A 25,150-nucleotide genomic window follows, 5' to 3' on the forward strand; every position below is an offset into this window, starting at 1 on the left:
TCATCTGTTTTTTAGGGGAGCGGGTTCAACATCGGCCACAAAGTAACAAACATAATTCAAATGAGGGAGAAGGGAGGTTGGCTGAAAAATGTCTGAGGAAATATGTGATGATGTCGCGTGAAACAAAAGTGTGACTGTAATTTGGTTAGAAACAGTCACATAACTCACACTGCACTCTATGAGTCTTCTTGTATTTATATAATAGAATATTTTGCATCCCCCCTACATATCTCTATTTTCCTGTCTCTATCTATGTGTATACCTCATTCTATCAGTCCCTCTATACATGTAACGAAGACACATGATGGTATAGTATATAGTTTTACCGGCTTGGGTTTGGGACGGCCACATTACTCATGTATGAGCTATGTAAATCATCCCCCCAAAATTGGCAGTGAAACCTTTATACCTTGCCACATCACCGTACAGCCTATATATGCTTCATATGTTTTTGGGGGAGGGGAACAATTTTATTTAAAGATTTTTAATTGGAGTCATAATCTAGACCAAAGTTATATAGATAGCAAAACAGGACAAGTATTTGTATGAATTACTTCGAAAATTCATTTTATCATGTATTCTTTGTAGGGACAATTCTACTACTCTCATTCTTGCCGACTACTTTGTGAGTAATCCCACTGAAACCAGTGGGGCTTCTCTTGAAGTAAGTGGGGTTTCTGTACTCAGTGTAAGTGTGATAAGAACTGGCCCTAAAGTATTGTATAATTGACCACCTCAGTTTTCTTATATTAAGAATTCTGGTGTATTAAAGAGAAACAGAGGGAAGGGAAGGAAGAAGTGCTAGTTGGAAGGATATTATTTCATCATTCTCCTCATTGACTGGAAAGGCACAAAAGCTGCGAGTGTCAGAACATTACTTAGTCCATCTATCATATCCAATGGATTAGAAGCAATTTGTAATGGAGAGCACCGTGGATCAATTGAGGTTTTTGAAACTTTGCAATATGGGCCAACTTATTCAGATAGTCTCTGACCATATTCTGAAGCTAACACTTCAAAATATGCTTCAAAAGCAGCACCTTTGTCTGTAATGATTGGAATTTTGGAAGAAACCACGTGCTATAATTAATGGTACACCCTATCCCAGCCAGTAAATACAATGTTTGGATAAGCAGAGAGAGAAAAAGAGAGAGAGCAGTGTGCTGATGGGTCACTAAGCTTCTGCCAGGTGCTAGTTATAATGGAAATGTTCAGATTCCATAGAAGGAATAAGCATGAGGCAGATTCCATTTCTTCCAATGTTGCGAATACAAAGAAACTGTCAGAGCACTGATGGGCATGGTTTTGAATGATGCCTTCAGACACAGATTAGAATGCAGAATTTGTAATAAAGTATTCACAAGGAGTCCCTGGCTCAGACTGGAGCCAATCCTTATGCTGAAATATACCATTAAAACCACAGCCTCTGTTGAAACTGGGGAGAGTGATGCAACTGAATAGCAGAGCAAACACAGAGGCCGCTGTGCATAATGTACTAACCAACATCAAAAGTCAGGCAAAAAATGGTTGTAGGAACAGCCATTTGCTGCTATGGGGGAAAGATCTCCCATTCCATCTGAGTACAGATAAAAGCCCTTTGAAATACAAACAATGAATGCACCTCACATAGTTTCTACAGCACATCTGGGTACATTTAGAGTCTTCTCTAAAAGGAACCTGATTTATGTGACCAATTGTTGGGAATATATATACAGGTGCCATGGAAAAGTTCAGAAGGCCCACTGGGATCCTACATATGTGTGAAAATTCTGAAGAGCATCCTTCAAAAACTGACCAAAACAGGTTTGTCCAGAAGGAGTTGATCTTTGAACACATGGAATAGGTAATGCTGCTTTGAGCACAAAGAATATTTCTTACATGATTTATCAAATCTAGGATGACCAGATAGCAAGTGTGAAAAATCAGGACGAGGGTAGGGGGTAATAGGTGCCCATGTAAGGAAAAGCTCCAAAAATCGGGACTGTCCCTATAAAATCGGGACATCTGGTCACCCTAGTCAAATCGAGCACTGTGGCCTGGTGATTAAAGCATGGGACTGGGAGACAGGAGACCTAGGATTTATTTTTGGTTCTGCCACTGACTTGTGTGTCCTTGGCTAACTCCCTTATCCTCTTTGTGCCCCTGTTTTCAGATATGTCAGTTAGTGACACCAACACCTGCTTTTATAAAGCCTCTTGAGACTTTGGGGTGAAAACCACTATATAAATGCTGAGCATTACTCTTACATTATTATTATTACTCCCAGAATCTGTTATCAATCAAATTGCCAATCCTGCTAGTAGCATCCCAATGCCAAATGCTTCAAAGAATTGTAATACCATATCAGACGTCTCTGAGCAGCCATTCCCAGCAGGACAGCTGTTTTAAGTCAATGGGAGCTTCTGGGTGCTGAGCACCTCTGAAAAACAGGCCATTTATTTTGGTTCCTAAATATGGACCTACATGCATAAATTTGGCACCTATTTTCTAAAACCTTGGTTGTGCTACTTACCCAAATGCTACAAAGTCTCCTTACTTATAGACTATTCATATGCGGCAGGCTGCTTGTAACTAGACCAGGTTAATACTGAAAAGTATTTATTGACGAATATGAACCACAAATTCAACACAACAATTAGTATACATGATCCATATTACTCATTTCCCAGGGTTCTTCTCAGGAATGATTTTGTTCACTGTAGTGGTTGCAGAAAGAGTTTCACAAGTTCTGGTGCAAATGCTCATGTGCTCATTTGAGGATTCCCACAGGAAGTGTTCATAAGACCATCCTGAAATCACATTGAGACCCCTCCTTTAGTCATCTATTCAGGAAGAAGAAACACCGTTATATGATCTGTGGGACCAATCACACATTATGAATACAGCTCGTTGAAATTTTTTAAAATTTCCAATTTCTGGGGAAAAACCAGGGGGCTGGGGCTGAGGGGTAGTTTTCCCCCCAAAAAAGGTTTGCAGTTTCTCCCCCACACCTTCTGCATCCAGCTCTTCTCAAGACTAACAAATAGCAAAATATGTTTGCATAAATCATTGTCCAACATTTCTGAATAACAAATTAATAAAAATCAAAGTCTGATTATCTGATAAAGTTTCCCCAGCTGTATTTGTGGCTAGAATAATCAGATCTGATATTAGCAAACCCTATTGTCTTAATTACAGTATATGTTGGATTGTAGTTATTAGCAGCAGAATCATGCTTACAGGCATTATATGCCAAATTCTGCCTCCAGTTACCCTTGTGCTAATGCCATTTTAGCCCTTATGGAAGAATCCTAGAGAATTTAACAGAGAAACTGTTTCCACGTTTACATCAGCCTATGGAATTCTATAGCAGAATTCTATAATTCTCTAACCAGTTCTATACCTTTTAGAACAATGTCTGCAGAACACTGTATGTTTTCCACTGAATGCACTCGATGAAGTGAGCTGTAGCTCACAAAAGCTTATGCTCAAATAAATTGGTTAGTCTCTAAGGTGCCACAAGTCCTCCTTTTCTTGTATGTTCTATAGAACCGAACTGGTGTCAGCCCTATTAATTCTATAGCGGTACTTTATCAGGGATGGGCAGAATATGGCAATTTGACCGGCTTTTTGGAAGGAAGTTTTGAATCTCAGGAAAGGAATAATCTGCTCCAACTGTCCGTTAGAAGTGGGCAGGAAGCTATGGTAATCTGTCTTGGGTATGAATATACACAATACATTGCCACTGTGTACCTGGGGCCTTATGTTCAGAGCAGCTGAGTATCTGCAGCTCCGGGTGACGTCCGCTGGAGTCGCGAGTGCTAAACAATTCTGAAAATCAAGGGCTGACCTACCAGATACAAAATCTGCTGTACCTGAGCGTGTATTCCTGTACTGGAATGGTGCTCTCTCTCTATTGTCCATAGTGTGAGTCTAAGTATATTCAGCAAAACATCGAAGCACAGTTAAGGAAACAGAATATTATCGGCATGAGATCATTAGGGCATCCATATCAGCAGTAACTCATCCTATCAGTTTGTTACCAGAGCAATTTAAACCTGCCTTGGGGCTGCTTCAGATTGTCCACTTGCTCACAATTTGAATGTAGACTAGAATTTATTTTTCTGTAACTTGTGCTGTACTGTAATTTATTATGCACTGGACTGTAATTGACTTCCTGTGTGACCTATGGCAAGTCACTGCTCACTAGTGAAAATGAGAGGTTTAGTATATGGCCCTTAATCTCTCTGTGCCTTAGCTCCCAATCTTCTGGTTGTACATTCTAAGCCTTTCTCCCACCCTTTGTTTGTCTTGACTATTTAGAGTGTAAGATTTTCAGTGCAGGACTGTCACTTATTATGTGTACTGCACTTTGCACAGTAGGGCCCTCATGATGGTTTGGCACCTCTAGGTGCTACTATAATATAAGCAACTATAAAACCTAGATTTTTCCTGAAAATATTCTCATGTGAAAAATTCCCCTTAGAAATTTTTCATTTGGAAAATTCTGGTTTTCCCACAGGAAATTCCAAAAATGTGGGAAAGTGGTTTCTTTCCCACTTTCTTACTGTTTCACAAAGTTTTCCAGTTGGGAAAAAGTCAAAAGGTGGGAAAAGCCACTTTCCCACATATCCAAGTTTCCCACCAGAAATTTTTTCTTTGGGAAAATTTTGATCATCTCTAATAATGGTCTTTCCACGTGTAGTGGGTGGAGCTTGTTCACTTTCTTTCATCTGCCACAAAAGAATCAGGCCCACTGACGACTCCTTGGTGACCAACTTTCTTCTAGGGAGACTTCCTGGACCCAATCCGATAAGTGTTTCGTGTTCAGTCTATCGTCAGTGGGAGTTCCAGCTGCTGAGCACTAGGAGCATGCGGCCCATTCTGTGGCTGAGCACTGGGCTACTGGGCATTTGGCATGAAGTTGTTCAGCTAGTAGGCTAAGTGGCTTTGTCTTCTGTATTTAGCTAGTTACAGATAGGTCTGATGAGGATGGCAAAATATCAAAATCCAGAATAGTTCTATCTCTCCTGGGCACAAGCAGTGTGGGTCCTATAGAGAACAGGATGGATACAGGAATTGGCAACAGGCAGATCTTTACCTCTGAGTCACAAGATAATAAGGAATAAAGACTTTTCTCTCTGATGGTTTCCCAGAGTCACCTCCCCCATCAGATAGATAGATAGATAAGTTGCCTCCATCCAGCTCTTTGTGACAGATGTCCACAGTCTCATTAGAACTGCTGAAGGATGAAAGGGCATGGAGACTGAATTATTCTGTCACCCCTAGAGGTGGTTGATCACTGAAGGTCAAATTCAAGGCATATTACTGAGGCAGCCTAGGGGAAGCTTGCTCTGCTGCGACCTGTATTGTACCAGATTTGTAGCTAAACAGCCTCTTCCAGGGCTGGTTCAGCTCTTACATTGATGTAGATCAGGAGTGTCCACTGAAACCTATGGTATAAGTCTGGTGTGACGTCACAATCAGATCCTCAGGGTCCAGAGTTTACATCTACACCATTCACAAGCCATTTAAGGTCCAATTCTGCCACTTTACTCATGAGGTGTGTTGTCTTATTACACAACTAGTCCAATTGAGTCTAATGGAGCTGCTTGGGAGGTAGGGTACTACTGAAAGTGAACTGTGCTTACCCTCTGTATAGGTCTCTGCATGTAAAGGATATTGGTTTTGATACCATAACTCACTTAGCGTTAGCCCCTTACTACACAAGTAGCCCTATATACTCCAGCTCTCATTGTGAGTAAGGTTATCAAAGTATCTGGCCCCAAAGGCTCAGAGATTGTGTGATCTTGTTTGTCTATTCACTGATAGGCTACAGCTAAAGGAATTGGTTCACCCAACGAGCTGTGCTTTTTGAAACTGGAAGTGTGGAAAAGATGGACAGGAGAAGGAGGGAAAGCTGTTTCAGGGTGTCTTTCCCTATGAACCCCTGAGCTGAGACAGACGGAAATGATCATCCACTGGCAAAAAAAAAAAAAGATATAAAGTTCTTTTGGATGCAAATTGCCAGCAAGATCCAACTCTTGAAGTTCATATCCCAATAGGAGCAAATACGGTGAAGCTGACTGATGTTATCAGCTGACTTAAAAGGCTGTATAAAAATTCACAACATAAGTCTTTTGTCTACAAAACCTGCATGTTTAAGAAAAAAGTGCCAGTGGATATGGGCTGCTACTTTGATTGCTAAAGCCTTTGTGACCGTCAATTTGATGGATAAACAGTTGTAAATTATGTGCCTTGTTAGACTCACTCAACAATACCAATAATTGCAATAGAAAGCGTTAAAAACAAAGATTAAAAAAAAGAGAAAAAGTAAGCAATGACCTTCTCATATGCTTGTTTCTTTATGAGCCAATGTGTAACATTTTTATGGGCTATATGTCTGAAAGGAGGTATATATAATGATGTTTAATGTGTAGTTGAGAGCAAAATTATTATAGTTTTATATATGGGGAAGCCATATAACAAAAGAGCACTAGCTAGTGTTTGCCCTTATATGAGATGCAGTCGTATAATAGAGAGCCTTAAAGCTAGAGTTTACTGTACTTTGGGAATTAATCACATAAACTATAAATTGGGTTCAACAGGCTGGCTGGGTAAATAGGCGCAGCTAATGAGGACACTATGAGATCTTATAAGAGCGCTGACTGCCCCAGGACAAATGTGCCGAGCTGCACCTGATGGAAAACTAGAAGACATCAAAGCATAAAGGATTAGTGCTCTCACAGTGTTGAGAAATGGCCAGGGGGAGATTCACCAACTTATTACCCACATCCAAGCTAATCCTGTTATCTGCAAAATATAACTGTGTTCAGGAACTGCCACCACCTAAACTTGCAGGAGACTAATTCTGTGTTTACATGAACAAAAGTGCAGGGAATTTTCATCTGAGCAAAGAATATAAGAGACAAACATTTTAAGAGCTTCTTTTATATCAAATTTGCACGGGGGGCGGGGGGGAGAGGGAAGGTACCTTTAGTTATTTAAAGGCTATAATGTATCCTATGTGTATATCCTATAAGAGTGAATGGTTTTTCAAAAGAATATAGTGCATCAGTCATATATGATTTATCCACTCCTATCTTCATCTGGACTACAGTTATACTTCTCCAAAGGACAACCAAAATACTTTGAAAGCAACTTTTAATAGAAAGACAAGATGAAAAGAAAGGCCATCAATGCTCAACACCCGCCCCCGGGAAATCTCTGAAATTTATTGTGTGCATCTACCCACCTGATCCCTGATCAGTGAGAAAGGAGAAGGCAAAAAATATCCTACGGTCCCTGCCAATGTACCACACAGGGAAATCCTTTCCTGACTCTAGAGTGAGCAGTTCAGCCCTATAGAAGAGAACAAGAGGCACCTGTGCTAAGAATCTAATACAGTTTATACCAAAAATATATCTAGTGTGACCAGCATCTGTGTTAGATAATTGTCCATATTTTTTTCTTTTAATCTCAATAAAGTGGATGCAACCTCTTGGGAAAGAGAATTCCAAGCATTAGGGGGGAAATCCCCACCATGTATTTAATCTAAACACGCATTTCCCTTCCTCTGATGGTTCATCACAGCCATAGTTGGCTGCCTTCAAGGCAGAAATTAAGGCTTAATTACCGAGGCAGGCCTTTGGCTAAGTATTTGTATGGCATTAAGGAGTACCCATGGTACACAGCTATAACCATTAAATCTTGAAGGCAAGGGTTTATCTAATCATCAGAAGGGACGTGATTAATTTTGTAGGTGCTGATTTTTAGAGTTATGAGGGTGCAAAGGTACTGGGTGATGGCAGAACTTATAGAAGGAAATGCATATATTTCTAGGGGGCATTCATAGGTTTTTCCAATTGTTGCTTCTTTTCAGTAGATCAAAACCTAAATTGGTGGAATATTTATTGTTGTGAACATCCTTTCTATTAGGAATTAATAATGAACATCATGATGGCAACTCCCCAAGAGTTACTATAGCCAAGCGAGAGGCTCGGGAGAGGAGTTGTTTGTTGTTAGAGGGATGCCTGGAGAGAGATTTGAATTTCCATCCACCCAGAATTCTTTCCCTCTTTTGGGCCCCAGTAAATCAACTCCTCTCCCTCCATTCCTCACCATCCTCCAGACGTAGAGCAGTATGAGATTTCTGGGTGACCTGTAAACTACTGGCTGTCTCTTTTAGTCCAGTCATTAATGTTCCCTCTTTGTCCTGTACACACATAGCCAGAGCAGGGTCTTCCCAACAGTCAGGGGAGTCTTGTGGATTAAAGAGAGCAAGGAACAAGGCCCTGATTTGTCCATACAACCCATCCTGCACTCTCCATGCTCATCACATATTTCAGAAGCTGGCGGGGGGGGGGGGGGGAAGAGAAATGGAGGAGTGAAGAAGAACTTGAGCTGGGAAGCAAGAGGAGCTGGCAAAACATGAAAAAAGAATTTTAGGAGACAGGGGACTACAAAGAGCCAGATCTTCATCTGGGATAAATCAGCATAGCTACATGGACCTCAGTGGAGCTGTATCAGTTAACACCATCTGAGGCTTTGGTACATTCTTAAAAGTCTCTGGGCTCTTAATCATGTGTGGGACTGAAGCTATCACGTCGGTATTTCTCCTTACAACTTAAAGAAACAAAGACATAGCAGAGAAGTATGTGTGTTCTAAGATCATAATGAAGCTGATGATACTACCATCTAACCTTAAACCCCTACCGACCAAAATAAGAGAGGAAAGCAATAAAATCTTTAAAAACCCACCAAACCTCCCTGAAGCAATTTTGACCCCCCAAACAGGAGATGTGCCAGACACTCCATGAAGTCGACTAGGCACTTTATTATTGCTATTGATTTGATGTAGAAGATACTCTGATACTACGGTAGTTGGTGGCCATATAAAACTCCAAGATAGGAATAATAATAAGTAGAGGTCATGATATTGCTTTATACAATAAACATCAAGTATTATTATAGAGAGGGTTCAGAGAGGGATTAGTGATAAGTGGTCTTATCAAACTCAAACATTTTCCAGTTTTAAATATTTATTATGTATTTAGTATGATATTTGGTCCTATATTTTTTTTTCTGTTAAATGATTCCAGCCTATTATCCTGTTCCCCATCCCTAATAAGTCACTTTGGAGAGATCGTAGATAAAGCTCCAGTGATAAAGCTTTTTCTATTTCACTTTTCTGCTATGACAAGTATGAGAAGGTGATGGATTTGACTGAGAGGAAGACTAGAGTCCAATTTGTCTCTCTATTCATAGCTCTCAAGATTTCATTTGAACACACTTATTGCCTTATTATTTGTTTGATTTTTGGGAATGGTTTCACTATTGTATAATAGCGTTTGTCTTCCAAGCATTTGTCCTCTTTGTACTTAGATGGAAACAAATATTCCCTCTCTATAATGTCAGTCTTAATGACAGAAAAGTTCCCATCACTAATTATTATAAGTAGATTTGGTTCCAGTTTATTGGTTTTGTTTCTGAAAACAGCTGTACCTAGCTATAATGTCTCTAAAATATCCAGAATATTCCCTAGAATCCCTGTAATTTCCAAGCATTGTTTTTTGTATGTCCATTTAAAAAATAAAATGGGTGAATGAAGACCATCTGGCATACCTAATTGTTGGCATGAAGGCCATGCCGAGAATTAGGCATGTGAACCCAGATTTAGGTATCTAGGCTCTTGAAGGGCAAGGGATTTAAGCATATGCCTAACTTTAAGTTTGTGGATAGTACCATTGACTGCCTTGGAAGACTTTATTAGTACTGCTGACATGCTTAAAGTTAATAAAATGAGAATACCTCTTAGATAGCATTTTTTCATCAATAAATCTCAAAAGCTTCTCACAAAGGAGGTCAATATCATTTGCAGATAGGAAAATTGAGGCACAGAGAGGTGAAGTGACTTGTCCAAGGTCACCTGGCAGGTCAGTGGCAGAGTTAGCCATAGAACCTAGGTCTCCTAAGTCCTGGGCCTGATCTTGGGCCATAAATCTGTGCTCTGATTTCCTGAAGCACTGGGAGCTCACATTTCTCAATGACCTTAGAGGTCTCTGTGTGTGCTTGGGACCTCTGAAACTCAGTCCAGAATTAGATACATATACATGGATACAGCTGCATAATTTTAAAGCACCTGAGTTAGAAAAATGTTGACCTCATTGCTTATGAAAGGCATTGGCTTGACAACCCTGGAGAAGGAAGCTCTCTGTTTACCCACAGAACTGGTAGCTTAACGATGCTGCTTTGTGAATAATCTCAACACTGCTCTGGATAGTTTACTTTCCAGGCTCATTCAGTGTATCATTCCTCTGCTGAGATTGCCAGCAAGGCTGATGATTAGCACCAGATATGGTTGTGGGCTTGTGATGTGGACACCTATCTACATGGAAATGGACTGAGCCCAATAACTAATGGTCAGTGACAGGATCTGGTTGCAGAACTTGAAATGAATAATTTGACCCTTTTCACGTGCTGGTTAGAGAGGAAGGATGGCCTAGTAGCTAGGGCATGAGTCAGCCATTTTAGAGATGGGGGTTCAATTCCCTGCTCTGCTGCAAACTTCCTGTATGACCTTTTCCAAGTCATTTAGCCTCTCTGAGCCCTAGTTCTCCATCTATACAATGGGGATAGTTGCACTTACCTACCTCACAGGGGTGTTCTGAGGATCAATACATTCAGGCTTGTGACGTGCTCAGATACTGTGGTGTTGGAGTCTGCGTAAGAACCTATGATTGATAAAGCCCATTGCAGTGAGCCTGGGTCAACAGATTCGAGCTTGCAAGGCTCAAGCTAGCATTCTAAAAATGCTAAAAATGCAGTGTAGATAACTCTTAGAAGTTGTGACTCAGGATGGAGCTTGGGCTTTGAAGCCCACCCAGCTCCCGAGGCTACAGAGCCAGAACTCCAGCCTGAGCCACAACATCTACACCGCTATTTTTAGCATGGTAGTGTGAGCCCGAGTGTGTCAACCCAGGCTGGAAATCTCACGTCCATGGGCTGTACTGCCTTATCTGTAGGTACACAACTTTTTGCTTTTGTTCCCTAAAGCTGAAGTAAATGTTTAATGTGTCAGATTTAAATTTAGACATGGGTTTTGTTTTGTTTGTAGCTATGGAACTGTGATGTCTTCAGTTTTCTGTGTACTTTTCCTGTATATTTTCTAAGACCTGGGTCTGCACGCAGAGGCCTCAGTCATGTTGTTCTCAGAGTGAATGCAAATAGAAGACATACACCTGCTGTGCTCTCTTCTGCAGATATCACATTTGTCCTTTCTTGTTTTCCTTCATCTAAACTAAATCATATCTTGTACCTTAAGGCCCAGCTTGATGAAGCCCAGGCTGGAATGATTTAGTTGGAGTTGGTCCTGCTTTGAGGAGAAGGTTGGACTGGATGACCTCCTGAGGTCTCTTCCAACTTTAATCTTCTATGATTCTATGACCTCACATACTTCTGAAGGGACCACTTCAAACAAGAAGTCATCACATGCTCCCCCACACTGTGATGACTTTTAAAATTGTAGCGTCACAGAAGTATAGAGCTCTAAGGGACCTCAAGAGGTCATCCTAGTCTATCCTCCTGTGCTGAAACAGGATTAAGAATACCTAGACCGTCCCTGACAGATGTTTGTCTAACTTGTTCTTTAAAAACCTCCAATTACGATCCACAACATCCCTTAGTAATCTGTTCCAGTGCCTAACTAGTCTTATAGTCAGAAAGTTATTCCCAATATCTAACTTAAATCTTGCTGCAATCTAAGATTTAAGTCTACCTTCAGTAGACATGCAGAACAATTGATCACTATCCTCTTTGGAATAATACAAACTATTACCTTATCTACCTTTTTACTCTCAACAATCTTCTCCATATTTAAAAACTATTATTATGTTATCTCTCATCCTTATCTTCTCTAGATTAAACCTGCCCAATTCTTTCACTCTATACTGATAGGTCATATTTGCTAAAACTCGTAACATGTTTAATGCTCTCCTCTGGACTCTCTCAAATCTTTCTTAAAGCATGGTGCCCAAAACTAGACACAATACTCCAATCGAGGCCTCCCCAGTGCTGAGTAGAAAGGAACTATTACCTCTCATGTCTTACCTACAACACTCCGATTAATGCATCCCAGAATGACATTTGCCTTTTTCCAAACAACTTCACACTGTTAATTCATCTTCAATTTGTGATACGCTATAATCCTCAGGTCTTTTTTTATGCAGTACTGCTACCTACCTAGTTATTCCCCTTTTTGCATTTGTGCATTTGATATTTCCTTCCTAGGTGCAGTACTTTGCACTTGTCTTTATTGAATTTCATCTTATTGATTTCAGACTACCATAATTCTCCAATCTATCAAGATCAATGTGAATTCTAACCCTGTCCTCCCAAATGCTTGCAACTCCCAGCTTGGTGTCATCCACTAATTTTATAAGCATACTCTCTACTCCATTATCCAAGTTGCTAATGAAAATATTGAATAGTACTAGACTCAAGACAGATCCCTGTGGGCCCCCATTTGATACATCCTTCCCGTTTTACAGCACTACTCTTTGAGTAAGGTCTTTCAACCAGTTTTGCACATCCACCTTATAGTAATTTCATCAAGACCACGTTTCCCTAGTTTGCTTATGAGATTGTCATGTAGAACTGTGTCAAAAGCTTTACTAAAATCAACATATATCACATGTACTGCTTCCCCCTTTCTACTAGGCCAGTAACCCTCTCAAAGAAGGAAATTAGGTTGATTTCACATGATTTGATCTTGAGAAATCTATGCTGGCTATTCTTTATCGCCCTATTATCTTGTAGATGCTTACAAAGTGATTAATAATTTGTTCTATTATCTTTCCAGGTATCAAAATTAGGCTGAAGGGTCTATCATTCCCCAGGTTCTCCATTTTCCTTTTTTGAAGATAGGTACTATGCTTGCCCTTCACCAGTCCTTCTGGGAACTGGTTCATCATCTGTGAGTTTTCAGTCATAATTCCTAATGGTTCAGAGATTGCTTTGTCTAGTTCCTAACACACTCTAGGGTAAATTTCATCAGGACCTGATGACTTAAATGTATCTATGCTATTTAAATACTCTGAAACCTGTTCTTTCCCTTTTTTGGCCTGAGATCCTTCCCCCTTGTTGTTAATCTTAATAGCGTTAAGTATTAGGTCATAATTAACTTTTTTAGTGAAGGCTGGGGAAAAAATTAAATACTTCAGCCTTCTCTGTGTCATCTGTTATTTGCTTGACTTATATAAAGTCTGCTGCAGTTTCCACGGTATGCATCTGATGAAGTGAGCTGTAGCTCACGAAAGCTCATGCTCAAATAAATTGGTTAGTCTCTAAGGTGCCACAAGTACTCCTTTTCTTTTTGCGAATACAGACTAACACGGCTGTTACTCTGAAACCTGCCATTAAGAAATGGATTTACACTTTCCTTTGTCATCATGTTATATCCAGTAAATAAATGAGTAGAAAACCCAGTCTGGGTTGGGTATAAGACAATTCTAAAATACAATATCTCACAGGTACTACTAACTAGGGGTTAGATTCTGATCTCAGATACATTGTTGTACATGTTTGACTTCACTGAAGTTACTCTAGATTTACACTGGTGTAATTGAGATTCAAATTTGATCCTTACACAGCAAAAGATACTATTCACAGGGACTCTTGCAGACCTTATCTTCTGTATCCTGACTATGCACTCTGTATACTTTATTTTGGGGTATGTAGAAAAAGACTCGGAAATTTTATAGTGATCTCACAATGGGTTACTTGACATTTTCAATGTTTGTGTGAATCTGAAATTCCAAGAAATTGAATATCACAACTCAGGTGAACTAAATCCTTTGATTTTGAGTCACTCAAACCAGTGGGTTTCATTCAGTCCTATTGCTCAGTCCTTTGTGGGCACCATTTGGAAAGGTTTGGCAGCTGTTAAGCTCAAGGCTTTGTTTTACAAAAGTAGTGTGTATATGAGATTAATATTGGGTGTTGTAATGTGAGATCTCACGGGCCCTGAGATTCTGCCACTGTTATTTAGGGATAGCACCTGTGTGTACTGCAGTTTGTGACTCAAACTGTCTCCCTTGCTAATGTGAATTGGAAATCCAGAGATTTAATTTGATGTTAAAAATCCTGTTAAGTAACGGATTAATATTAAGTGGTGATGTCTCTACATTTAAATGATATTTTATTATTATGCAGTGGCACTGGGGCTGTTTTTAGAGTGTGCGTACAGCAGCTGCACTCCCCCTTCCCTCTGCCCGTGCCTCTCACCACCCCCTAGAGCTAGGGCCGGGAGCAGGGCCATGGCTCCAGGAGCGGGAGACGTGGACAGAGGTAATGGGGCCGAGGCTAGGGCCACAGCTGGGGGCAGGTGTGGAGTCCCGGGCTGGGAGCGGTGGCGGAGCCCCAGGTGCGGGGCTGGCAGCCAGGACCCCATGCAAAACCTAGGATGCTCTGCCCCCTCGTTCCCACGCCTATGTTATGTATTCGTATTACAATATCACCTGGCAGTCCCGACTGAGATTAGGACCCCACTGTGCTAAGTGGTGTGTGTATATAGGAAGAGACGTTGCCTGCTGCAAAGAGCTTATAGTCTTAATAGGTAAAATAAAGGGAACATTTTTGGCCTATTTGTGGAATGCAAACTGATGCATGGAGAGACCAAATGAGGCACTCAAGGTCACACACAGAAAGTCTGAGGTAGAGTAAAGCATTTAACCCACACTTTTTGAGTCCCAGGCCAATGACTTAACCACAAGATCACCCTTCTTCTTAGCTGTTATTCCTGCAAGAGTAACATTTGAAATTTCCCTTCAGAGACCCCGCCTAAATGAGTGCTTTAGCAGCACGGGCTGGAACAACCATTTGAGGCAGACTTAGTGCCAACAGCTCCTCCTCTCTTTTCACTCTCCCTGACAAAAGCTAATTGGTGTAAATACAAGGAGAACAAGGCCTGACATTTTGGGGTCATCACTGGGAGCGGGGAGTAGGAGCTGCGCTAACCTGCTAAAACTGAGAGGAAATACTTTGCAAAGTATATTCAGAACTTTCTGAGGAAGTGGGGAGTAGAAAAGGCCTGAGGTGAACTGCATCTTTGGAGTAGTGAATGTATTCTAGTCCTGCCCGTGGCCATGTTAGGGTGGAAAGCTCTAATTAGATTAGAGATAGTTGGCTAGGAGGCAGAAAGCTTAAAACATTACCCTTTTAAACAAGTGTCTATGTTTGGAGTAAAAATTATTCTGTTATTTGGAGATACGTTATTGAATGCAAAAATGCTACCCGTTTTTTGGGTCCAAGCTTGGCCTTGCCCATTGCCTTTCATGTGGGCTCATGTTGGAAGGCAGAATTGGGCTTGTGTTTAGGGGGAACAAAAACAATGATGTGTTTGACCACAGTGGTTACAAACATGATACTGATGTCACACCTGTTTCCCACTGGTGACTTCAATGGAGTCACCTTGGATTCGCTCCAGTGTAAATGAGATCAGAATCAGATCCTTCATTTTAAAATAGTGGTACTGGGGTGTTTAATAAGGGAATGCAAACAGATGTGTGTTTCAGTATGCGTCACCAGTCTCACGGTTCATCCAGAGCTAGTCTAATAGTTTACTCTCAGCCCTGTGTGAGGGGTGGGGAATAGCTGTTCCTCCCCAGGAGCAGTCCAGGGAAGGAATTATAATGACCCTCTGAGTGACTATTCCTCCATATCTCCTGTTGTGCATATTGGGGCAGTCTGCTGCACCATCCCACAACCAGATATGGCAGACAGTCCTTCTAGTATTCAGCCAGCTTTGCTGGCTAGCACTTGCGGGAAAGGAGACACAAATCCACCTGCTCCCCACCCCTCCCTGCCCTTCTCTGCCCCCCACTTCCTTGCAGGGGGATATTGGTCACATAGACCTTGCTCTCCCCTTCCCCCCCGCCGCATCCAGATTCAGGATCTGAATAGCCCATGCGTACCATGAAGGGTATGTCTAAACGGCAGCGGAGAGCAAGCCTCCCAGCCCAGCTAGCCAGACATGGGCTAACTGCACTTGAGCCAGCATGCTACATATAGCAGTGTGCATAAGAACATAAGAATGGCTATACTGGGTAAAACCAAAGGTCCATCTAGCCCAGTATCCTGTCTTCCGACAGTGGCCAGTGCCAGAGGGAATGAACAGAACAGGTCATCCCGTCGCCCATTCCCAGCTTCTGGCAAACAGAGACTAGGGACGCCATCCCTGCCCATCCTGGCTAATAGCCATTGATGGATCTATCCTCCATGAACTTATCTAGTTCTTTTTTGTATCCTGTTATAGTCTTGGCCTTCACAGCATCCTCTGGTAGTGTGGACACTGCAGTATGGGCAACGGCTTGGGCTATCCACCTGAGTGCGAGCCCTCCCAACCCTGTGGGTCTGAACTTTGGTGACTAGTCCAAGCTGCCATTCATGCCGCAGTGTTCACGCTGCTATTTTTAGCACAGTAGCTTGAGTGGAGATGCTTCCTCTCAGTTACAGTATGGACATACCCACAGAGGGCAGGGGTAGATGGATGGGTGGGGGGGTCTTTCACCCCCTGGCTCCCCTGCATGCTCCTGTAGGGCCAACTGTCAATCTAGCTCGTTGTGTTTGCATCTCATTCCAGATCTCTCATTCGACATGCAGTCAGAAAACTAAGGTCTAAGGTCAAAATCCATTGTTAGCTGCAATAGTGTGAATCTGGAAAAACTCCACTGATGTCAATGACGTTACTCGAGATTTTCACTGTCGTAACTGAGAGCAGAATTGGGCCGAATGAGTCTGTGATGTGGTAGCATGCATGGCAAGGGCTATAGAGGAAAAGGCAAGTAACAGGAGGGTGGAAAAATGTGGAACCTTTTTGTGCACGTACTTCAACTTATACCCACTCACACTTTCTTCTGGCCCCTTCATTGGTTTCAATTTGAGAGTCAGATGCAATTCTGAGGGCACTATGTAGTCTAAAATGATGGAATGTGTGGTTTGCAATTTGAAAACATGGTTGAGAAATATTTATGTTACAAAGAAAAAAATCTTCAGATACTACAATAGGGATCGACAACCTTTGGCACGCGGCTCAGCAGGGAAATCTGCTGGCGGGCCAGGACGGTTTGTTTACCTGCAGCATCTGCAGGTTCGGCCGATCGCAGCTCCCAATGGCCGTGGTTCACCGTTCCAGGCCAATGGGGGCTGTGGGAAACAGCAGCCAGCACATCCCTCGGCCCGCGCTGCTTCCCGCAGCCCCCGTTGGCCTGGAACGGTGAACCACGGCCACTGGGAGCCGGGATCGGCTGAACCTGCAGACGCTGCAGGTAAACAAACCGTCCCGGCTCGTCAGCGGATTTCCCTGACTGGCAACGTGCCAAAGATTGACGATCCCTGTACTACAACAATCTTTCCAAACCTCCTTTTCCATACCTAGTCAGTTACTATTTTTAATAGTAGTAGATAATAGTAGTAGCAAATACGTACACATAGGTGCTTTTTTAGTGATTTTATTTATTTATTTTATTGCACTAGTGCCTAGGGACCTCAAATATAAACCAGGGCCCCATTATGCAAGGTACTATATACACAGAACGAAAATAAGTCCCTGGCCCAAACACAGAACAAAAATATGGCCCCAAGGAGCTTACACTTCAAGGTCCCAATCCTGTAAAGACTTCCATACAAGTGTAACTCTACACATCAGTAGTCCCATTAAACCCAGGGGAGTGATCACACAAGTAAAATTTTTCCATGTATGTTATGTTTGCAGAATCAGGGTTTAAATAGATTTCCAAAAGTGTATTTTAATCACATTATGTATTTCCCTATTATGTAAATTATTATAGTTGTATTTTGTTGTTTATTATGTTTTATAAAAAATATATAACAAATAAACAGGCTTAAGAGCTGACCATCACAAGGCCCAGCTCCTGAAAATACATTGTAGTCAATGGGAAATCTCACAGAAAGTAGCACTATAATTCTCAACAGGAAGGCCCTCTTTCAAGAAAGCATTCCTACTCAGGAAAGCACTTAACCGTGTGACAGAGGGCTTGTCTCCACTTACCATGGATTGACGCTGCAGCGATCAATCCACCCGCTAAATCAACCGCCAGTCGCTCTCCTGTTGACTCCAGTATTCCATCGGAATGAGAAGCATGAGGTAAGTCGACGGGAAAGTTTCTCCCGTCGACCCAGCATGGTGTAGACGCAGCAATAAGTCGATCTAAACTATGTTATTCCTGTAGCTGGATTTGTGTAACTTAGGTCAACTTAGCCCCATAATGTAGATCTGCCCTGAGTCCCATTTAAATCAGTAAGACGTAAGTACATGCGTAAAGTTAGTCATTAAATTCTTTCCTGAGTAGCATGTTCTTAAGCCCTGACTTAGGAAAGCACTTAAGGGCCTGATTCTCATTTACGCTAAGATTTCTTTACACCCTCATTTACACTCATGTAAAGAGGACTTGGTGTCAAGGAAAAAGAAACGGAGGGCCATATCAGATCATCAGTTTTTAAGCAAAGGTTCCCATCGAAATCAAGTAAGGTGTTCCATTTATATGTCAATGGCACAATATGGACTGGGTTTTTTTTTTTAATTTAAATTATTAAAAGCTGCAGTACTGCCATGCCAACAGTTCAGAATGCATGAGTCAGCCCTCTCCCCCAAAAATCATGAAACTGGCTTAAAAAAATCATGATTGATATCTATATCTTTCTATCTATATATTTGGAGTTGGAGAGTGCACTGGAGGGGAACTTGGGAGACCTGGGTTCCCTTGGGCAAGTTACTTCAACTCTGTACCTCAGTTTCCCCATCTGTGAAATAGGCATAATAGTGACCTCCTCTGTAAAGCACCTAGAGATCTACTCATGAAAAGTGCTATAGAAGAGGTAGGCATTATTATTTTTTGTTTATCTACTTGGTTTCTGAGCCTGTGGGGTGCACTCAAGTCATTTTAAAGCTTTTGTCTACCACCACATAAGCCAGAGTCTTACTTATTTTTATGAAAGATTAGGGTCTTACATAATAACATGATTCCAGGACCTGGGGAATCTAAGAAAAAACACCAAATATCCTAAGACTTGCGATAAAAACAGAAGAGTTGGCAACACCGATTGGAGCACAAACAACTCCCACCTCCAACCCACACTTCTTTTTTTTTTTGAAGTATCCTGACAGCGTTTCTAGTCACCTAGAGTTTTGTCAAACTTTTTATTATTTCTATACTACACCTAAAATGTTGGCCCTAAAACTCTCTGATAGTGTCCCTTTAAGGGTGGCGTTTTGTCCTTTACTCACACTATGATGTCTTAAAATAAGACCTGGTCTACACTTAAAAATTAGATGGACATTGCTCAGGGCTGTGAAAATATAATGTGCCCTGAGTGCTTTGGTTATGTTGACCAGATCCCCTGTGTAGACACAACTGAGTTGATGGAAGACTTCTTCTGTCGACCTAGTAACTGACTCTCAGGGAAGTGTATTTACTACATCGATGAAGAAAACCCTTCCGTTCACGCAAGAAGCATTTTAGAACACAATGGGGCTACAGCAGCAGAGCTGCACCACCATAGCAGTGTTGCTGTAGTGTAGACATACCCTCTACAAGGTTAACAAAAAAGGCATGGTTTAGCATGGGCCATTTTGAAATATCTTGGGCTTGTAATTCCCTCACAGCATAAGGCAGGGAGTGGGGGTGGGGGTCGAGTGTAATGGTCTAATAGGCACAGACAAGCTCAGTGTTGTTTGTTCTTATGCCATCTCTGGCTGAACTGGTCGGAAGCTATTTTGCTCTTTGTCCATCTTACCACAGTTAAGACTCAATCCTGCAAACACTTATGCACTGGAGTAACTACTCAGGGAAAGGTCCTGTTGACTCGCTGCATAAAGTTACTCACGGCGAGTTTGCAGAATCATGCCCTTAAGCCAGAATATCATACATAAAAGGCTGATTCAAGATACGCTGCTATATCTTGATGGATATCTTGTAAACTCTGTTGCTGTGATTGTATCTTACATCTGTGCTAGCTGATTTTGCAGACAATAATGGGACAGATTCTCTCCTCCATACAGCTCCCATATGCCTCTCTGGAGCCAGAACGGAGCTGGAATTGTGCCATAAGGGATCAGAGGAGAATTCCTTCAGTATAGGCATCACACAGGGCTGCCTCCTGGAAACCCACAGAGCTGAGGTGACATGTCAGGGGTGAGAGTGAGAGCCTCCATTACTCATGCCTCTATAGAGATTGCGGGGCACTAGGCTCTAAAGTGCTGAATAGGCTGGTGTAAATTAGAGCACCCCATGAGCTGCTCTAACTTACGCATAAAGCCACTTTTATCCTGCTCCCTTCCTGGGCTGGGCATTCTCTGGTGCACCATGCTCCATAGAGCAATGTGGCTCTATGGACCCGAGAGTAGACTCAGAATTAAACCAAAGCAGAATACTGGCTTCTTTACTGCTCCAGAGCCGTTCCCGCTTCACTCTTAACATGACACGTAACCCTGAACTGTCACAGTTTGCCTCGTGCTGTGTACATACTTTTAATGATTATTGCAGCCAGAAGGCTTTCCTATTATGTTTGAGTTGCTGGCTATACCTTTCCACTGGTTCTAGGTAAAGTAGTAGTACAATACCCACAATTCCTCCAGCCCCGCTACCCACTGTAGCATCAGCTATAGTAGCTGACGGTGTCATTCTCATTCAGTAGCTGATTATAATTAAAAATATCAGAATAATTAAAGTCCTCAGCTTGACAAGCAGAGCCATAACTTTGCCTTCAGACATTCCTATCTAATTAGTTAATTAATCCTAATGCAAATTATAAGCAATAATTAGTCAGCCAAGCTTGACATAAAAGTCTGCTGACTTCCAGCTAAAAGGCTTTCTGGTTGTTGGTCTGGAGCTTCTTAAGGAGTCTTTTGTCCACTCATGGTTTCTGTGGCTACGCTCCTGCTAACTTGGAGTCAATATATAGATATGCAAATTAATTTGCATAGTAGAGAAAACACAGCTGTAAAAACCTGCACTACCACTGACATTATTCTGTTTGCCTTAATAAATGAACACTTGCTACCTGTATTGAATATCAACACATGTTATCCAATGTGGGGAAATTAGATATATCTCCTCCACTCCAAAGTTTCTGGTTCAATATGTGCTTTGGGTTATTCTGGACATGACATAATGTTAATTCCAATGTGATTCTGAGATTAATATAGGCTGTGATATACCACTATCATAAATTAAATCAAATGCTTTTGTAACAAGATAACCGGTATCTGATCCACATTTCTCTGTAGGTTTAACAGATCCGGAATCCGTTAAAGTGAGATAATTTGAATTATCATCAGATAAATCAAAAGTGTGAATATTGCATTTCATATAGTGATGCTGCTAATATTGGTGTATTGCATTCCAGAATGGAAGTGTTAATATATTACAGAAATGTTCAGATTCAAAATTAACTGTTTTTTTTTAAATTGCTTAGAACACCCTGAATGTGAGAAGTGCCATATAGGAACTGTTTATCCATTTAACTAGTTGAAGCACTAACTTCTAAGGCCTTCAGGATCTTTGTCTGAATATGCCCCCATTGAAATAGAACAACAATTACATTGCTTAAAAAGAAATAAACGGCTTAGGGTCCAGCAGTACATGGTGCTAAACGCCTCTTCTTAGGCACTGACACGAAGGCTCTGATCCTGCACGCATCAGCGCTTGACTTCATGGGGGCTGCTCTGATACTTAAAAGTTAAGCATTTTCCTATTAATTCCTGGCTCTAAGAGAGCACTTTTCATCAGTAGATCTCTAAGTGCTTTACAAATTAGGTCAGTATTACCCCCATTTTATAGACGGGGACACTGAGGCAAAGAGCAGTGAAGTGAAGTGATGTTCCTCAGGTCACCAAGCAGACCAGTGGCTGAGCCAGGAATAGATCCCAGGCCTTCTGAGTCCCTGTCCAGTGCACTATCTCCTTTAGTGTTTGTAGCTTCAATGCCTAGCCATTTCTCCCCATGCACACACTGGTATTCTGCTGATTTTCCAGCAAGGGCTCAGTCTTGCAATGTACCAAAGACTCTGAAATCCCCAAAGCATTTGCTGTACTTGTCTCATCACAATGTAATAAATATGAATAAATAAAAACACAATTTCCTTTTTTTCTGAAAATACATGAAGACTAGAAATGGTATGAAACAGAACCACTTATCTGATCCCCCTGGACTTTGAAGGTTGGGATACAAAGAGACTGAGATTGGAACTACCCGTAGTTTGGGTTCTGCAAAAACAAAAGCCGCCTGATGAAGTCACAGAACAAAAAACAAATTTTAATTTCTCCATTTATTTAAAAAAATAAAAATAAATACCTATACGTAGTAAAACAGCTCATTTGACCCAAGATGTGACAGTTCGATGGTGCTGGTATACTCAGCATTAATACACAGGCACTCTGTATATTTGATAAAAGGACTTCAGTAGAAAAAAGTATTTTATTCAGTAAAAGATGCTATGCATTTCAGAAGTGTCCACTTTGTGTCACTGCATCCCGGAAACTGTACATTGCAAAGTGGAGAGTCAAGTCATCCAGCTAAACTCTCCTGGACTTTAATGGTAGATCCAGACCTTTGGAAGAATAGACTCTAAGACTTTAGGGAGTTGCTTTCTAATCTCAAATACAAGAAGTATACCAATGCATATCTTAGCACAGTTGCTGGGGTTTTTTCCAGGTACTTTGGCACATGGTGATCTCACTTGATGGATTTTCTCTGGATTTATACCAGCGTAATTGAGATCACAACATGACCCACTGAATCTGCGTCTTTTCCCACTACGATCGGTTGTACACATTGGGCTAGATTGCCTACAATGGTGAAATCTGCTCATCACAGAAGGAGGGCTAGGTCATTAGGGAGGTAGCTTGGCTCTGTGATTTTCTGGCCTGAACAGCTCCATCCCCAGCATAGATTAGAGAAGCCATTGGGGCTGATCAATTTATGCCAGCTGGCAATGGTCTCTAAGGGACTATCTACTAACCGAGAATAGCTAGATCTCTGGCTAGTTCCTCTTCTGCTACTGATACACTTCTTATATTGGAGTTAAAGAGGTGATACAGGATCTGGCTATACCAGCGCTCCATCAGATAAGAACACCATCCTGTGAAAGAGAATTCTCAGGGTGCTATCAAGAGGAGAATCAGGCCCACTGTGAAAATAATGGGTAATAATCTGCATTCTGTAATTTAAATCTTTATATTTTTTTAACTTGGCTTTCATTATAGTGAACTTTATATGCGAGATTTTTTTCCCCACAAAAGAGAAGCTCTGTGATTTTGGGTGCTAGTAGAAAGTGGGAGGTAATTAATAAAAGCCAAGAAATTAGGGTATCTTCTCCTTTAAGTATGAGTGTGTATGAATGGGAGTTACTCTGTCGTGTCAAGGGGAGAATAGATTAAGCATTTTGGAATGTACAACCCAAGAGGGATAGTTAATCCTGTTCTTGACAATAGCAAATGTGATACGTACAAATGAGGGGAAGCATTATGCATGATTTTCCTCATTTTACATACAGAACAATATCTTATTTTCCAGCTTCTAATTCACATCTTCATTAAGTAAAACTGCTCTAAATCTAGCTGTAACATGCTGTCGATCTGGAATAGGACTGGCATCTACACAGTGGTACCTCCAGGTTTAAAACAAAAATGTTTTCAATGATGGGCATTATATAGGAGAGGGAAATGAAAGGGATAAACAGTGAGGTTGCAAAGTTTGCAGACAATACACAACAACTCAAGACAGCTACGTCCAAACTGGCCAAGAAGAGTTATAAAGGGATCTCACTAAACAGGGTGACTGGGCAACAAAATGGCAGATGAAATTCAATGCTGATAAAAGCAAAGTAATGCCCATTGGAAAACATAATCCCAACTATACATACAAATGACGGAGTCTAAATAAGCTGTTAACACTCATGAAAAAGATTTTTGAGTCATTGTGGAGAGTTCTCTGAAAATATCTGCTCGATGTGCAGTGGTAGTCAACAGAGTTAACAGCATGTTAGAAACTATTAAAAGACAGATAATAAAACAGAAAATATGACAATGCCACTATATCAATCCATGGTATGCCCACACCTTGAATCCTGCAGTTCTGGTCACCCCATCTCAAAAAGATATATTAGAATTGAAAAAAATACAGAGAAGGGCAACAACAATTATTAGGGGTCTGGAACAGCTTCCGTATGAGGAGAGATTAAAAAAAACCGGGACCATACAGCTTAGAAAACAGACAACTGAGGGGGATATGATAGAGGTTCATAAAATCATGAATGGTGTGGAGAAAGTGAATAAGGAAGCATTATTTACCCCTTCACATAACACAAGAACAAGGGCCACACAATGAAATTAATCGGTAGCAGGTTTAAAACAAACATAAGAAAATTCTTCTTCACACAATGCACAGTCAGCCTGTGGAACTCATTGCCAAGGGATATTGTGAAGGCCCAAACAATAAGAGGGTTAAAAAACAAACTAGATACGTTCATGGAGGATAGGTTCACCAGTGACTATTAGGCTCTGACTGAGGTCTGGTCTACACCAGTGGTTTTCAAACGTTTTTTCTGGTGACCCACTTGAAGAAAACTGTTGATGCCTGTGATCCAACGGAGCTGGGGATGATGGGTTTGAGTGTGGGAGGGGCTCAGGACTAGGGCAGAGGGTTGGGGTGCAGGGTGAGGGCTGTGGGGTGAGGCTGTGAATGAGAGGTTCAGGGTGTGGGAGGGGGCTCTGGGGTAGGGCAGGGGTTGCGGTGCAGGAGGGGGTCAGGGCTCTGGGCTGGGGGTGCAGGCTCTGGGGTCGGGCCCAGGATGAGGGGGTTTGGGTGCAGGAAGTGGCTCCGGGTTGGGGGGGGCTCAGGACTCAGGCTGGGTATTGGGTGCTGGCTTACCTCGGACAGCTCCCGGTCAGCAGCACAGCCAGGGTGCAGAGGCAGGCTTTCCACCTGTTCTAGCACCATGGACCGTGCTGCGCCCCAGAAGTGGCCAGCAGGTCCAGCTCCTAGGCAGAGGCGTGCAAGCAGCTCCGCGCAGCTCTCTCCTGCAGCACCTCTCCTGCAGTTCCTAGCCAATGGGAGTGCAGAGCCTGTGGTCAGGGCGGGGGCAGCACTCAGAG

The 25,150-nt window shown here is 41.8% G+C and overlaps 1 protein-coding gene across 1 annotated transcript in view; it reads right to left on the reverse strand.

The window, feature by feature from the left end:
- Positions 1-2,689: 2,689 nt before the first annotated feature.
- Positions 2,690-25,150, reverse strand: part of TFAP2B (transcription factor AP-2 beta) — a 219,602-nt gene continuing 197,141 nt past the window's right edge. The window contains exon 9 of the mRNA XM_078852041.1: positions 2,690-2,822. The gene's annotated coding sequence lies outside the window, so the exon portion shown is untranslated. The remainder of the gene's footprint in view (positions 2,823-25,150) is intronic.

The sequence above is a fragment of the Lepidochelys kempii genome, chromosome 3 (assembly GCF_965140285.1).
Source record: "Lepidochelys kempii isolate rLepKem1 chromosome 3, rLepKem1.hap1, whole genome shotgun sequence".
Lineage (NCBI taxonomy): Eukaryota > Metazoa > Chordata > Testudines > Cheloniidae > Lepidochelys > Lepidochelys kempii.